Raw genomic sequence first — 5,510 nt, forward strand, 5'->3', positions numbered from 1 at the left:
AATGACATCTAGCTGAAAGTGTAGGTATTTTTTCCCCTCCCCCAACAGTCTGTGGGCTTCCTCCATAAATTAGGACTTAAGACTCGCTCATCCTTTTTCTGTTGCAATTGTAATTTAAATGCTGAATAAAGCCTAACCAGTACCCAGAAACACTGATGTGTAACCATGAGAGATCTCCTTCATTGTATGTTTTTAAACAAAAGGCTGGATAGGCAGTAGGCCTATGCAAAGTGGCTACTATTCACTTCGAATTCGGATTTGGACAATTCGGGGGACAGTAATTTGATTTGGTGATTTGAATCGCTGTCCTGATTCGATTTGGCCAAATCTGATTCAGCGATTCAGCAGCAGCCGAATCAGGCAGGCCCACCCCCCCAGCCTGGCACTGGCTGCCCCACCTGACCCAGCTCCTGTTAAAAAAAAAAGCCCTGACTCAGCAGGTGCTGCTGGGCAGGGGGCGATCCCTGCTGGCCTCCACTGCCCCACACTGCCCCATGCCACATGGAGGGCACTGCACAAGCCCCCGAACCCCTGAGGCCACGCAGGACTGGTAAGTCCCAGGGCTTTTCTCGGCTTTTTTTTTTATTAAAGGGCTGGAGCCGCATCAGGCGGGACACCCATGCAGGGGCTGGGAGAGCAAGGGGGGAGGGTCAGGGGGCTCATGGCAGAGCCCCCCATGCAGCGTGGGGCAGTGTAGGCAGCAGAGATTGCCCCTTCCCCAGCAGCACCTGGAGAGCACCGGGACTTTTTTTTAAAGTACAGGGAGCAGGGGTGGGTGAGGGCAGCCATGAGGGGCACTGAGGGAGCGGGGGGGCAAGGGTCCCCCCATGGTCTCCTCCCCCAGCTCCCCCTCCCCCTTCCCTAGTACTTACCCGCTGAGTCTGGCTGCAGCTCCCTGCTGCAGCCACCAGGGACCGTCCGAATCATCAAAGCTCTCCAAATCTTTTCTGAAGATTTGGAGAGCTTTGAATTGATTCAGACCTTTAAATTGGTCCCCTGATTCAATTCAGATTCAGAGATTCAGCCACTGAATTGGGCTGAATCTCTCCTGAATTGAATCACCACCCAAAGCTTCGCACAGCCCTAATATGCATCTGTCTGGGAGAGTACGGCAATAGTGCATCCTGCATCTGGGCAGGGTGTTGGCTTAGAGGACCCTCGAGGTCCCTACCAATTCTATCAGTCTATGACAGACTTCTCAAGCACCTTCCCTCTGAGGGCTTCACAGTGTTTTACCAGAGGGAATTTATTAATGCTCCTGGTTTCTCCACATGATTAGGTGTATATCATCCAAACTCAAAAAGACTGGCAGGGAATCAACATTTACAGATAGAAAGAGAACAGACTCCACCCCTAAAGAGCTTGCCTGCTCTGCTAAGGGAAACTCCATCAGCTGGGCTCACACAACAAGATCTAAAAAGAAAGCACCTGTAACAAAATTCTTCTGCCATTTTTGCTTTGATGTAGAACTGAGGGAAGCCCTGCTGGGTGCCTAAATTTAAAGAGGCAAAACTTAGCCCATCTGTGCGGGTAAGTTTTCTTTGCTTGTGATGGCACATCCCCTTTTGCCCCGTAACAGGCACTGTATCTGGTGCCCTGTTACAATCGGGCATAAGGAAAAACTTCTTTACAAGTCGAGTGCTGGGGGTCTGGAACAGACTCGCCCCAGAGGTGGTACAATCAGCTACCCTGACGATCTTCACAAAGTGTGTAGACGAAAAGACAGGCATGTGTGCACAACACCTTAAAGCAAGCTAAATCCTTTTGCACTGCTTTAAAGGTGTCCGTGTTTGTATGGGTCAGCGGCGTATTGCACATTAATTCCAGCCGCTGTATGGAATTTGGCAGTGTAATGCGCCTTAAATGACTTGGCGTGCAGCCAACAAAAACTCCTCCAGGGCGTCTTAGTTTGCTGCCCCTACAGCTGCAGAGCAAATCACCAGGCTCGATGCAGCTCAGGGGCTCTGCAGGAAGACCTGCAGCAGCCTGGGAAGGCAGGCTTTGCCCAAGAAAAGCGGTGAGCCTGAACTTTTTTCCCCCCTGGAGCCTGCCTGCATGCATGAGCTGTGCAGGGGCTTGGTGCTTCCCCTGGGACTGCTTGAGCTGGGTGCCTGCAAGCAGATGCCGCAGGTGGGGGGGCGCCACTGCCACAGAGAGAAGAACCAGCCCTCCGCCCCCCTCGCAGCCCACAGACCGCTCCGCCTGCCAGCAGCTTGCCCTCCCTCCCTGCCGCTGGAGAGGCAGGTAAGTCAGTGTGTGCACAACATGGGGGTTTAAAGGGCTCTAAATTGAAGCAGTGTTTTTAAAAACCCACTGCTTCAATTTAGGGCCCCTGTTTCATCTACACATGCCCCGTCTTGCTAGGGTCATCTAACCCAGCAATCTTTCCTGCCTAAGTGCAGGGGGCTGGACCCAATGATCTTGTAAGGTCCCTTCCAGCCCCTAACATCTATGAATCTATGAGCAGGACCATACCCTACACATTACTTGGCCGCTATGTATTTTTTGACAGCCTGAAAGCTACAATGAATTCCCAAGGGAATTCCCATACCCACTTCTGATAAGCTAACTTTTCCTGCCACTTGGTAGTACTCAAGCACCCTTCTTTATAAACCAGAGTCCCAGGAAAATAAGGACAATGGCCTGAAGGCACAATAGAGTAGATTTCAGTTTTGGATTGCCTATTGGGATAAACTCCTTCCCGGTTAGAAAAGTGAGGCAGTGGAACAGACTGCCTGGGGAAGCTGTGCAATCTCCATCATTCCAGGTTTTCAAGAAGAGCATTGGTCAGATATAGTCTAGGACAGCGGTTCCCAATCTGCGGTATGTGTACCACCAGTGGTACGCAGACAACCTGTCAGCAGTATGCGTTAACAGACTCATTATAATTACTTTATATGACAAAAATTTGCTGGTGGTCCTTAAGGTTGAACTGAAAAATGTGCTGGTGGTACTTACGGATGTATTGTTTTAAATTGATGGTGCACAATTTATCAGAGTTTGGGAGCTGCTGGTCTAGGAATAGGTATGCCTGCAGTGCTTTGTGAAAAGCAACTTAGAAGCTCCAGAGCCCTGTACTACCCCCACCGAGCAGATGGGTGGGAAATAATAAGAAAAACCTCCCTCCTAAACCAGGTGGATATTGGAGAGAACCATATTTAGCAGCAGGAGAATAAAGCAGAGCTTCAAAACTGGCTTGGTTATGAAAGAAGATTAAAGCAGCTGAGATAAGTTTATGGAGGAAGTACGGAAAGTGAACGTCTGGCTGTCTAGTAAGAGGGTGTGATGTGTGGGGTTATGCTTGCTGTCTCCAGGTTGTCCAAACTTTCCTCCCATCATTTGATAAATCATGTGATAAAAGAAGTCAGTTCAGAAGAGTCCTAATCAGTTAATTGGCCAGTGATCAATTGAGATCTAGCAAGCACCAGTAGCCTGGGCAGCCTCAGTTTAGCCCCTTTGTAGAATATGAATTACAATGCTAACTTTAATTATGGGAACGCATTTTCTCCATAGGACCTCTGCCTCCCTCAGCACACAGGATAGGACTCTTCTAGGGACACACCTGCAAAATAATTGTGGTTCTGTAGTAAAGGAGGATGCTAGTTGTGGGAAACCCATCATAGTTATGGTTGAAGTTGAAAAAATGTATATTGATTGAAGTCAGGGATTTCAGGAAGAGAAACAACAGTTTCATGGTATGGTTGAAGGAACTAAGTATATTTCATTTGGAGAAAAGGAGAACCGTAACTGGCAATTTTCCAATGTTTGAAAGGCTGTCAGAAAAGGTAGAAAAATATCATTTTCCACTGCTACAGAGGACTGGACACATGACAATGGGTTTAACTTCAGCACAGCAGATTTAATTTAAATTTCAGGGAAAGGTTCCTAACTGTAAAGAGAGTAACCAGACAGCAGAATAAGCTTCTCAGGGAAGTTGTAGAATCACTTTTATTCAAGAGTTTTAAGGAGAGGCTGGATAGATGTCTGTTTAGGATAATTTAGGAAGAGTGAGGCCTGTATCTATTCAGGAAGTTAGACTAAATGATCAATGATTCCATGACTACACATCAGATGTGCTTAAATTGATCAATGCTACGTAACACTAAGTATGCTGAAAAATTGGGTCCTAGGCCTCTAAGAGTAGGCTGCCAATATCGGGGCATAATTTTTATGCTTAACTTTGTCCCTTAGTTCCCTATATACAAAATGAGGACAATATAATCTTCATCAAGTCTTAGAACTTTTGTGAAGATAAATTCACTAATGTGTGAGACTCTCAGATCGTATTGTAATGACTGCATAGAAAAGCCTATATGGAAATAGAACATTCTTTCTTCTGAGCAGGATTTGCAGTAAAAACCACCTAGGACCTTACAGTGAACAATGAGGATAAAACAAACTATTGGATGCAGTGAGCAATATCTGTCCTGGGCCCCCTCTCTATGTTACAAGTATTGCCCAATTAACTGGGTAATTGCACAATTAGTGTAAGACCAGTTGCATGTGCAAAGTAGCTATCAAATGATAAAAAGCTCCAACCAGGTATAAAGTTAGACCTCAAAGATGTGTGTACTGACTTTATAGCTAGTTGCTACTGAACTTTAATTTGCACATGTAGTGTTAGCAAATACAAACATGGGGTCCTGGACTGGTGTCAGAGGACTGACACGACATCCCATTCGATAAATGACAGAAAGGCTTTATTTACTAAAAGTACTCAAGGTTAAATGAGCCCACACCAAAGCCAAGTCCAGTATTTAGCTATAATGTGATAATTTCTCACTAAGCAGGCAACAAAAGAGACTGTTTCTTTCAGCTTTTTGAGATGGCCACGGTGCAGCAGCGGTCCTTAACAGAGAGATCTTTCATTCTTGAAGCAGGCGCCTTGTTAGCTGTTTTGTTCCTCTTCTTATACCTTTTAGCTCAACATCTTCAAAGCATTCTTGTAGTTGTGTAGATCAAGAGTGAGTCCCAACTCCCAAGCAATAACTGACAGGAACATCCTGTTAATCAAACTGCTCATTATTGGTTATCAGAAAGTTTCAATTAGAATAAATTACTACTAAGTTGGTAACATTTCAAGGAACTAATTAACAATCAGGGGAAATACAAGGTTTTGAAGAGTGGCCTTGGAAAATCAAGGGAACCACAAGACAAAAGAAAAGTATATCAGGAGGAAACAGCAAAAAAGAAATAAATCCGGAGGACACAACTATCACATATGGAGACTGACTCTTCCTGCACATAACATGAGTTAAGAGAAATATTTACCATACTAGTTAATCAAGGATAGACGTTTCCCATTATTACATACCAGGCAATTAGGAACCTGCTTAAAACCATCATAAATATAGTAAAATAAGCTGGAAGTGATACCTTATTATTTCTTTCTTAGATGGCCTAGCTGCAAACTCGCATCCTCTTGCCTTATGCAATAAGCATCAGTATTTGTATTTTAACGTTTGTGCGTAGGCCTCAGCTTAGCAAGACTTTCAGAGTCATCATGTAGC

The sequence above is a fragment of the Alligator mississippiensis genome, chromosome 4, assembly GCF_030867095.1.
Source record: "Alligator mississippiensis isolate rAllMis1 chromosome 4, rAllMis1, whole genome shotgun sequence".
NCBI classification, from domain to species: domain Eukaryota; kingdom Metazoa; phylum Chordata; order Crocodylia; family Alligatoridae; genus Alligator; species Alligator mississippiensis.